This window comes from Herpailurus yagouaroundi, unplaced genomic scaffold, assembly GCF_014898765.1.
Source record: "Herpailurus yagouaroundi ecotype Mexico unplaced genomic scaffold, PumYag 569, whole genome shotgun sequence".
Taxonomy (NCBI): domain Eukaryota; kingdom Metazoa; phylum Chordata; class Mammalia; order Carnivora; family Felidae; genus Herpailurus; species Herpailurus yagouaroundi.
Genome location: NW_024412786.1, coordinates 3,794,485 through 3,806,180, shown reverse-complemented (window position 1 = coordinate 3,806,180; position 11,696 = coordinate 3,794,485). Strand labels below are relative to the sequence as shown.

Genomic DNA, 11,696 nt, shown 5'->3' with positions numbered 1-11,696 from the left:
CCCACTGAGTCACCCAGACGCTCCTCACAGCAGTCCATTTTCTAGTTGTCAGTTTTTTTGTTCAGATTGCTACCTGGTGGTATTGACAAGGTAATCACCTGAACCTGGTTGGAACCACTCACCCTTTGCTCCAGACCCACAGGGTCACAAGGACCAGCCAGCACTGAGCTGATGCATCACAGTGCCTTTAGCATAGCCAGCTCTAGAGCAGGGCCTTGCCTTTCCTGAGGGATACAGGGGGCCGTATCTTACACGTACACAGCAGGGGAGGTAAGATACAGGCAGAAAATGTTGAAATCACAAGGTAGGCATACTAGAAGAGTAATAGGGACTCAGTGTCTATCTAAAGTCCAACCACTTTTTCCTGGCATAGCACTAAGCCGATAGTAGGTGTACAATCAAATGAATTGTTAATTGAATGAATATGTGAATCTGGATAACTGGGATTTTAATCCTTGTTCTGCTACTAAAACCACTGTGTTGGACTGACCCGTGTTGAAGTTCAGCCACACAGGTGGAAGGAAGGACAAGAAAGTTGAAGAGACAAACCTAACAGATACAACAGTCAGAGAAGAGAATGAAGTTGTAATATCTCTCGATGCTCAATAAGCAACTTCTAGTTAACAAGATGAAGTTCTCATTGTCCTTGATTCTTCCAACTGTCTGGAAGCAGGTTATTTTTCCTCCATGGCCTGATTACCATCTGATGTACCCTGTATTTCATTTTTTATCGTCTGTCTTTTCCCTCACTGTAAAGCAGACCTTTTTGTTAATTTTGGTCACTCCCATATCCGCTGGTTGGCACAGAGCCCAGTTTACGAAGCTTTCTGTTTAACCGAGACCTCTAAACCTTCTAGGTCCTAAGGGGCCTCGGTTTGCAGATTAAAAAACTGAGGCTCACAGTAGTGAGGTTGCTTGTCCAAGGTCACACAGCGACGGCGACGGACTCCTGCCCATCACCCGCCTCCCCCCCACCCCCCGCAGCTAAGGGACACAATCATTCACACTCGCGTGGCACAACTGCCATCTCCTTCTTCCTGCCCTTTGCAAACACTTTTCCTCCGCCCTCTTCCCCACCCGCCCGCGTGTATCTGTGTCTAGCCTGGATCCCGGAGTCCCGGTGCGATCTGTTATGCTTGCGGCTTTGGGAGACACGTGCTACTCGGGTGAATGAATCGCACGTCCCCACCCCCGCCGACAGCCAATCACAGCGTGCCGGAGCCCCGTTACTTCCGCCTACTGCGGGCGGAGGCCCCGGCCGTGGGGCTCACGTGGGGCTCTAAAGACAAGGGAGTAGGAGGCTGTGCGCCAGGGGCGGGCTCTCCCAGCTTTCTCACCAATCCAGGGGCCCGCCAGCGACGCGAGGGGCGGGGCTGACGTGGGGCGCCAAGGCTTAAACGTGACGGGTAGGCGGAGGGTAGGGAGGAGTCCTGAGCCGGGAGCGGTGAGTGACGGGAAGTCTTGTCCAATAACAGGAGGGGTTGGGCTGCCTGAGCCAATAAGAAGTCTGTAAGGCGGGGCCAGGACTGCAGCAAGTTCGGTTGCGCGGAGACCGCAGCTGTTCCCTGTCAGTGGAGGCAGCGGCGGTAGAGACGGTGGCGACGACTTGCGGCGGAGGCGAGGAGGTGAGTGCCGGCAGCGCTGCGCACCTTCCTCTGCTCGCGGCGGGTCGGACCAGGTGGGCGTGCGCCAGCGCCGCCGCGGGGGACGCTTATGTAAGGGTCGTGCGCGCCAAGGCGGTGCGAGCTCCACTAGTGACGGCTGGAGGAGACGGCGGCGGGCTTTGCGCGACGCGACGTGCGCCGCCCCTCCCCTCCCCCTCCAGCGGGCACGGCTGGCGTGGGTCCGCCCCCGCCCGCGCGCTCGCTCCCGGGACTCTTCCTCCGGACCCCGTCCCGCCTCCCCTCCAGTCTTCGTCGGCGCGGGCGCAGCCAGGCCTCCTCCGCCCCGGGTCCCTGGCGGCCGCCGGGGCCCTCGTTCTGGTCCTCGGGCCCATTTTGCAGATGTAGAAACTGACGCACGCAGTTCCAAACGCCTCCCGCGAGGTCCCTGAGGGTTCGAGCCCCAGTCCGGCAGGATCCGGAGGCCAAGTTTTCCCCAGCATACTGGAAGTTCAGTTCTGAAGAAAGCCGGGGCTTGCGAGGCGGGGGTTTTCCGTGTCCCAGGTGCCTGAGCTCCGCCTCCTGTAGGGAGTCTCCTGATAACCGTGTCGGGCATTCTGGGTTCCACTTAGTTTCAGATGTGAAGCGGTAATTCGCCCGAGGCTGCTCAGCGAGGAGGAGGTGGGGCTGGCCTCAGCCCGTTATTCTACAGCTTTCTGCAGTTTACAAAGTACGTCAGCCTGCCGGGGGCGGTGAGGAGCAGCAGGAGGTCCGGGAAGTGCCCTCCCGGGCTTGGAATCCGGAGCCCTGGCTTTGAGGACCTGCCATACAGGTTCTTTTCAGTGGGACTTGCTTTGTGTACTTTTGAGAGAGTTGTTTCACCTCTGGCGAACTCTTTCCTCATCTCACGAATGCGGGGGTTGGGCCAAGTCCCTAGGTTCCCAGCTTTGAAAGTCTTAAAAATCGGATTGTTCATGGTGTGTCGTAAGCAGGCCAGGGTTCATTGTCCCCATTCTGCAGCCGAGAAAACTGAGGCCCCAAGAAGTGCCGGTATTTAATGCCAGATCACGATGAGAGCCGCTAGAGTCTTTACCAAGAAGTCTTTGCCTTGCAGCCCTGCCATCGTTCCCCTGCCTAGGATGCAGACACTTAGGGTGGGGTGGATGTGCTCAGCATTTCTAGTTACTCTCAGGGACAGCTTTTGTCTGCCCTTTCTTCATCCTAACTCTCGAGCTCTCCATGGAGCTCTCCATCGCATGCTTTTGCTCAGCTCCCATGCTGGGAGCCCTAGAATGAACACTGAGGGAAGATTTAGGGGATGAGGTTAATCCTTGCTGTAGGACTGTTGCAAACTGGGGAAAGAAAAAGAAACCATCTAAGCTGCGGGTCAGCATTGCAACAGATGTTTGTAGAGAGCCTGGTGTGGGTGAGATATGGCCCCTAGGGTAGAGAGCCTGGTGTGGGTGAGATATGGCCCCTAGGGGGATGTGCAAGAGGAAGTTCAGTAAAGGCCCACAAATCAGGGCAAACCGCACACTAAGGCCAGGGAGAGGAGAAATGGGCTGGCTGGGGCTGGACTGGGGAAGGTTTTATAGGAGGAGGTGAGTCATGAGCCTCCTTCAATTCCACTGGAGCCGGCAGTGAAGAAGCAGTGATTGGATTTGAGCCGTCCAGGTTTTATTATGGAGGAGAGGTGAGTTTTCAGCAATTAGAACTTGCAAGAGAAAGGCTGAGGAATGTGGGGGGAATAGCACTTCCCAGTTGAGTAGAAATTTGGTCGGTCACTCAGAAGAGGCCTCTCCAAGAGATGTAACAAGGTGAGGGCACTGGCTAAGGTGCAGAAAAGTCAGAAGGGAGATTGGGTTCCAAAGGTACTGGGTAGGGCTCCCAGGGCCCAGCAGCCGGCCCGAGCTACAGGTTGTGTCTGTGTTCCAGGGAGCATCTTGTGAGCAAGCATCCTGTGTTTCTCAGTGGCTGCCCTGCCCTGTTGGAAGGGGCTTTGTTCAAAATAGTTGCTCAATATCTGTTTGTTGAATTGAATTAGGTTGCTGGCCAGAATTTCCACAATTTGTCCCAAAGTCCCCTCTGTGCCTTATTTCTAGTTCTCTCTCCCGAAGCCTGCTCCAGCTTGATGGACCCTATCTGTGCCAGTTCTCACCTCCAAGATCACCCTTCAGGGAGGTTTGCCCCGGTGGCTATAGCCTCTTGCACTCCTGCTGCCTTTGATGTAGCAATACAGGCTGCTTGCCCCACTCCCTCCCCCCCCTTTTTTTTGGTCCTGCTCCTAGTTTTTTCCTTGTCTCACTGTTGGCACCCCAGTACCCCGGGTGCTGTGCTAGGGGCCAGCCCTCCCAACACTGCTTATAGCGGTCCTGAGACGTTAGCAGGGTGGACCTCAGACCAGGGTCATTCCAAGTTGCAGTTCGCTGTGTCCTTCTGCCCTGTACCCGGTCAGTGCTGTTGACACATGTTTCAGGTGAATTACTGGAAATGGCTCAAATTGGAAACCAGTGAGGAAGGAAGGGTGGAAGTTGGGGAGCCAGGAAAGAGTCACGTTTGGGAGCCGCAAGGATGATTGTCGTTGGGCAGTGAATCTGGGAGGAAGGCCTGGCAGGCCCCAGACCGCGCAGATCTGTGGCTCGCACTCTCCTGCGTAAGTTGGTTGCCTCACCCAAGTAAACATTTTCCTCGAGGATTAGTGTGGGCCTTCTCTTTGGCTGCCTCCTAACAGCATCTGACCCTCTTCCGAAGGGGCCCCTACCCCTTTTATGCAGAGAGAGTGCCTGCTTGGCGGCTAGTTTCTCACCAGAGACATCTTTTGCTGAAGTGGGCCATTGTGCCTGCATACTCTGAAACCTCACCTGGGCCTGGCTGACCATCCCTTGGTCCCTTTGCCCCCGCTGCCTGTAGTCTCAGTTGTGGGGACGTTGCCAAACTGCCAAAGGAGTAGGGCATGACAGCGGACTTTGGGAAATGACAAAAAGAACCATTTCCTCTCACCTACTGAATACGAAGATGTGATCCCATCTATTGGCCTTTTTCTTCCGTTTGACACCAAAGGTACCGTCTTCTGCCTCATCTGAGACTGCTTGCCGTCATCCCGGACTTGTGTCCTAGTGTCCTTCCTCCACTCTTGTTCCTTGGTGACGTTTCCTGCAGGGTTTTGCCTCTTACCTTGTCCTGTCAAAATGAAATTATTCTTCAAGACTCAGGCTTTCCTCCATTATTCCCAATATACTCCTAAATCTATTCAGTTGGATGTGGGCTGTCTCTTTTCATAATAACGATGATAAATGACTTCTTGTTTTTTGTTTTTTTTTTAATTTTTTTTTTTCAACGTTTATTTATTTTTGGGACAGAGAGAGACAGAGCATGAACGGGGGAGGGGCAGAGAGAGAGGGAGACACAGAATCGGAAGCAGGCTCCAGGCTCTGAGCCATCAGCCCAGAGCCTGACGCGGGGCTCGAACTCACGGACCGCGAGATCGTGACCTGGCTGAAATCGGCCGCTTAACCGACTGCGCCACCCAGGCGCCCCTGACTTCTTGTTATTAATCACAAAAGCCAACCTTTGTTGAGATCTTACTGTATGGTGGCAGGGGACCTACTAGCCCCCCACATGTATTATGGCATTTGGTCATCATAGCAACCCGACAGCAAAGGTACTGTTAGGTCCTCATTTGCGGGTCTGCCCCAGGCTGCCAGGCTCAGAGTCCCAGTTGGCTCCCTCTCGCGTATTCTCCTCTTTTCATCCTCTGTGAGCTAGCCCTCAACAACTTGCTTTTTGGCCTTTTGGGAACAGAGCCTGTGCCTTCTGGCAAGCTGCCTCATGTAAGGTATGTGCTCGGTAAATATTTTATTGATTTGAATGCCCCAAACATTCATTTTTAGCCTTGACATAATCTATCAGGGCAACTGAGCTCCTTAGAACATGGATTCAGTCCATTTGATCGCTTGCGGCCTGTGTCTCCATTTTGCTCTTCACTGACCGGTGGCTACAGCTGACTGACAGGTGTGGCCTTCCAAAAACAAGTGGTCTGTAAACTCTGAAAGCCATGGGCTTCCGTGGGCCTAAACAGGGGGGTGTGCTCTCGTGTGTGGATGTGTTATCTCTGCAAGAAAAGGTCTGAGGAAATAGGGAAATAGCAGACCTATCAGCTCTCAGGTCAGTTCTTAATTAGTGTCAGGTTGCTTAGTGAGATAGGAACCAGGCTCAGAGAATCCAAAGGGGAGGTAGCTCTTGAAGGATTCGAGACAGCTCTGCGGAGAAAGTGGGCCTGGGGCTGGATGGAGGTGGGCGGGAAGAGGAATCATGTCAGATACAACAAAAGTTTCTAGAACTTCTTATTCTTGTGTTGCAGGTGCCAGAAAAGGGTTTCACTTAAATGCTTCTTACTAAGCATGTTGGCTAATGTCTGAGAGCGTCCTTTGTACAGGCTTGGTGCCAGTGCTTTGGTGCGTGTTCCCTCCTTGGGAAACCCTGTGAGCTGGATGTTATTATTCCCATTTCACAGATGAGGAAACAGGCTTTGAGTGGTTATGGGAATGGGTGGCCAAGCGGCCAAGCAGCCAAGGTGGGGCCCAGACAGTTGGATGAGAGCCAGGGTGCTGTCAGCCCTGTGCTGTCTGGTTCCCCTCCACTCCCCACCCCCGGCCGTCTGGGATGGAAGCGAAGCAGCAGTTCTCTGGGTTATAAATCTATGTTCTTGCCACCCCTAGGGTCTCTGGGGGGTGCCTGGAGAAAGGAGGATAACACTTCTTTTTTCTTTTACTTTAGATAGCAGCTACCACTGAGAGCTGACAGAACACTGAGGGTAAGTCCGTGCCTGAAGCCAGGTCGGTGGGATGTGCGCGGGTCTTCTTCAGGAGCAGGTGTAGATTTTAGTAGTCCCAGCATGTCGCTTGTCAAGTTCAATAAATAAAAAAGGCCAAGCTCTAAGTTTTGGAAAATATAAGCAGTCCTTGTCTGTTCTTGATCTCTCTCTCTCAAGTAACACAGGAAAGTGACATCTGGCTGCCCGCTGGCCCCAGTTGGTAGCCGGCAGCCTTGGCAGGAGGCCTTACTTCTGGAAGGGTGTCGCTTGGGAAGCTGGTCAAGGGGAAGGTGGTGAGGCTTCTCAGGACCGCAAGAAGCACGTCTAGGGCACGCAGCCTCGGAGAAGACCCCCTGAGTCAATGGTACAACAGGCAGCTGGGCAGTGGGGGACTCAGGGAAGCGTGGAGCTGGGCACAGAAGGTGACTCTGTCAACTGGCTGTAAAAATGCTTGACGTGTGTTTCCAGGCAACGACACCCATTCTTGGGGAGTCGCAATGATGAAGGGGCACCTAGTGCTCAGGCAGCACTGTCCTGTGTAACCGACTGTTTCTCCCACACAGGTTTCCCTTGATGCACTGATCTGCGTGCATCTCCTCGGCCTAAAGCCAAGGCCCTCTAGGCCGCAATCCATCTAATAATCCAGTCCTATGTCCCGCTGCTAGACCACATGAACGTCCCAGCCAGGCGCGATCCTCGCCTGTCTTGCCTTCTCCCTGTATTTCAGACACTGATGACGCTGCTCTTCCCTATATCCATAGGTAGGCCAGTTGCTATCCTCATTTCATAGTCAGTGGCCCTGGGGACTTTGTGGCTGAGGGACAGCCTTCCCCAGAGCTCATGTTCTGTGCTCAGAGTGCAGATTCCTTTGTGTAGGGATTTTTCTTGGGTTTCCACCCATTGTGTAGGGACTTTTCTCAGATAACCCTTCATGACCCGGGAAATGTTCTGCTTTCTGAGATGTTCCCACAATCCTCTCTTGTCCTAAGTCTTGGACTGGATGTGGCCATTTCCACTCTAGGATTGTGTTTGCTTTGAAAAGTGGGTGGAGGGGCGCCTGGGTGGCGCAGTTGGTTAAGCCCCCGACTTCAGCCAGGTCACGATCTCGCGGTCCGTGAGTTCGAGCCCCGCGTCAGGCTCTGGGCTGATGGCTCGGAGCCTGGAGCCTGCTTCCGATTCTGTGTCTCCCTCTCTCTCTGCCCCTCCCCCGTTCATGCTCTGTCTCTCTCTGTCCCAAAAATAAATAAAAACGTTGAAAAAAAAAAAAATTGAAAAGTGGGTGGAGTGGGGGCGCCTGTTTGGCTCAGTCTGTAGAGCATGTGACTCTTGATCTCAAGGTCATGCGTTCAAACCCACGTTGGGCATGGAGTGTACTTAGAAACAACAACAACAACACCACCTTCTCATCACATGAAAGTCATGGGAGTAAAGGCGATGGGTATGTAGTGAAAAGGGCTCTGGAATTTTGATAGACTCTGCCCTCCACCCGGTTTCCCTGCCCTGTTCTCTCTGCTTGCCCTCATCTTCCTCTTGGTTGATAGAGTTGCATGTTCTTGCTCTTACTTGCATCCCTGTAAGGAGAAGTGGGAGCGCTGGGTGAGGGCCCCAAACCACCTGTCTTAGGGAGCTGAGAAATTGGGGCCCAGAGAAGGCTGATCAGCAGAATCCAAGATTCTGACCTTACCCCTCCTTTATAAAGAGTATCCTCTTTTCTTGTATGTCTTCCCCCAAATCTGTCAGTAGCAAGGGAAAATTATTGCCAAGAAGGGCTGCCTCGTACCAGGTCATCTAATTTGTTAAGGCTTGTCTGGCACTTCATCTGTAAGTCCCTGCTGATTCCCCGGAGTTTTGCTTAGTTATGGGAACGAAGGCTGCCATGGAAGTTTGCCACACTGCCCTCCTCCTTTGCTGTCTCCTTGGTGATCCTGGAGGGAGAGGGATGCAGTTTTTTTGTTTTTGTTTTTTAAAGCAGTATGCCAGAGGTGTAACTGAAGCCACCCTAGCACCCCCTAATTGCTGTGTCACTTAGCTCCTTATCCTGATCGGCCTGCAGGTCAGAGAAAGGGTGGGTCGTGTATCCAAGAAGGCTCCAAGTACATTTCCACCAGTTGTGCGTGCAGTGGGGCCACATTCCACATGTGGCAGCTCCCCTCCCAAAAGACCTCCATCCCTGGCTGAGGCCTTAGGGAAAATTCCGTGATCTGGCCGTGCTGAGTCATGTTAGTCTGTGAGGATGTGTGTGTCACCTTTCCCATGTCTGTCACTGGTCCGCCAGGGTCTAGGAAAGGCGCAGTTACTCACGGAGTGATGTCATGATGCTTATCTGTTGTATTTGCACATCACTGTATGCTTCTCCGAGTGCTGTTTTATTAATATGAAATCATTAATCATAAGTGTTTTTTCTGGATTCCTCTCTTACGGATGAGGAAACTGAAGTTCAGAGAGACTAGGTGACTTGGTGAGTTTCAGGTGACTGGAATGCCTGGGTGTGGCTTCTGATGCCACATCCCTCCCCTACCCCTGGGCTTTTGTGTAATGCAAAGATTATTTGGAAGTTACTTTGGTTGAAAAAAAAATTGAGGGCGCTTGGGTTGCTCTGCCGGTTGAGCATCCGACTTCGGCTCAGGTCATGATCTCACAGTTCGTGAGCTCGAGCCCCGCGTCGGGCTCTGTGCTGACAGCTTAGAGCCTGGAGCCTGCTTCAAATCCTCTATCTCCCTCTCTCTCTGCTCCAACCCCGCTCATGCTCTCTCTCTCTCTCTCTCCTTCAAAAAAATAAATAAAAACATTAAAAAAAATTGATTTTCAATTTGTCAAAGTTACAAACTCAAAACAGCTTCTTCCTGTGAGAGCTAGTGTTATTTTAAAATTTATTTACTTATTTATTTTTAATGTTTATATATTTATTTAAGTAATCTGTACACCCAGTGTGGTCTTAAACCTGTGACCCCGGCCAGTCAGGCATCCTAAGAGCTAGTCTTTTCCTTTTCTTTTAACTTAAAATTTTTTTTTAATGTTAATTTTTGAGAGACAGAGCATGAGTGGAGGATGGGCAGAGAGAGAGGGAGATACAGAATCCAAAGCAGGCTCCAGGCTCTGAGCTGTCAGCACAGAGCTTGATATGGGGCTTGAACTCATGAACCACGAGATCATGACCTGAGCTGAAGTCAGACTCTTAACAAACTGAGCCACCTATGTGCCCCTAGTCTTTTCAATTTAGCTTTTAAGTGTAGTCTACAGATCTTTCTGTTCTATTTATGATTCTAGAAAATTTTAACAATCAGTTTGTAGGGACCTTTTGATTAATACTTGATTCCATTTGCAACCTTAACTCGTTTGAAAATTGTAAATTAAATTTATAAATTACATTCAACTTTCTTTAATTGTTTTAATACTTCCAGTTGTTTTGCTTAACAAACATGCTTTAATAATTCCTGTAAATCTAATAAATTAAACTGACTGCTATCTTTTCTTAAACATCCTTATACTGTTTTATGTTTTACCATTTGAAGCTATTTATCGAGTCTTTTTAACATAATAAATTGCACATGTTCAGTGTGTGATACGTACGTTTTCACGTATGTATTCACTTGTATAACTGTAAGGTAACAGTTAAGACCGTGAACATATCCATCACCTCCGAAAGTGTCCGCGTGCCCCTTGATAATTCCTCCCCCCACCCACAACCCTGCTCCCCATCCCTAGTAATCACTGAACTGCTTTCTGTTACTGTAGATTAGTTTGCATTTTTTGGAATTTTATGTGAGTGGAGTCATATAGCATGTGTCCTTTTTTGTCTGGCTTCTTTTACTCGCATAATTATTCTGAGATCTGTCCATGTTGTCTCATCCATCAGTACTTTCCCTTTTGTTTCAGAGTAGTATTCTGTTATGCGGGTACCCCACCGTTTGTTTATCCATTCGCCTGTCTTTGGGCATTTCAGTTGTTTCTAGGTTTTGGTGGTTCTGAATGAAACTGCTGTGAACGAATGAATGTGGACATATATCTCCTTTTGTCTCGGGCATATGTATAGGAGTGAGTGCCTAGATCATAGGGCAGGTGTGTGTTTAACTTAAACTACCCAGCCTTCTTCCAAAGTGGCCACACCATCTTTTCCAACAGCAGCATGTGAGAGTTCCGGTCTGTCCACGTCCTCACCAACGCTGGATATGGTCAGTCTGTTGAATTTTAGCCATTCTGAAAGATGTGTTGGTGTCTTATGGTTTCATTGTGAATTTCCTTGGTTACTAATGATGCTGAGCATCTTTGAGCTTCTTTATCATCTGGCATACTGATTTTAAACTTAATAAAATTCCTACCTAAAATCACATCTGATTTTAAAACCAATTACTCAGTTGCATATTATAATTGGAATCTTGAGACTGCCTTGTTATTCTGAACAGACTAAATTCCCTGGAATTAAAGTATATAAAAGAACAGATAGACACAGATTTCTTAACACAAAATGATAACTATAGTTTTTATTGTCTTAGAATGTTTATTCTTTAAAAAAAAATTTTTTTTTTTAATGTTTATTCAGTTTTGAGAGACAGAGAGCAAGCAGGGGTGGGGCAGAGAGAGAGGGAAACACAGAATCCGAAGCAGGCTCCAGGCTCCGAGCTCTCCGCACAGAGCCTGGCGCGGAGCTCGAACTCATGAGCTGTGAGATCATGACCTAGCCGAAGTCAGACGCCTAACTGACTGAGCCACCCAGGTGCCCCTTAGCATGTTTATTCTTAATGCTTTATCTTGCTGGAATTAAAGAATTTTACCTCAAGAAACAATGCGATGATTGCAAACTACAGTAAATTACTTAACTAAGCAACTTTAGGAGTTTCGTTCTCAACCAGATGACATTTCTTTAAAATTCAAGAGATTCCTGGCCAGGATGAAACTAGATCTTTGCCTCTGAGTCCAACTGCCAGGCAGAGCCCAGTTCGTTGCCGTTTTGCCTCCAAATATTTGGGGATGGCCTCACAGCCCATGTGCCCCAGATTCAAGCATCACATTAGCCTAGTCTTCCCATGGAACCTGTGTACTCTTCTACCCAGGCTGCCTTTAACCTGTGACTGGACCACTAGATTCAATTAGCCTATTTAAGGCCTCATTTCTCACGCACTATGGGCACAAAATAGGTGGGATTAAAGTACAAAATAGGTGGAACTGAGATTCTGTGTATCTTCCGAGGCTTTGTCTGATCAGGTAAAATCCGGCCACTGATCCTGCAGTGCTAGTCTTCTGAGTCTAGGTCTTGGCATCACCCCCCTTGCCCCCCCCCCCCA

General features: G+C 50.0%; 1 protein-coding gene across 3 annotated transcripts in view; it reads left to right on the top strand.

Moving 5' to 3' along the window:
• The first annotated feature begins 1,525 nt into the window (after positions 1-1,525).
• The window catches only part of PC (pyruvate carboxylase), a 102,149-nt gene continuing 91,978 nt past the window's right edge, over positions 1,526-11,696 (top strand). Inside the window, exons 1-2 of one of the 3 annotated variants that reach the window (XM_040465988.1) lie at positions 1,526-1,625; positions 6,378-6,414. The gene's annotated coding sequence lies outside the window, so the exon portion shown is untranslated. The other 2 variants (XM_040465990.1, XM_040465989.1) reach the window with 2 other exon arrangements.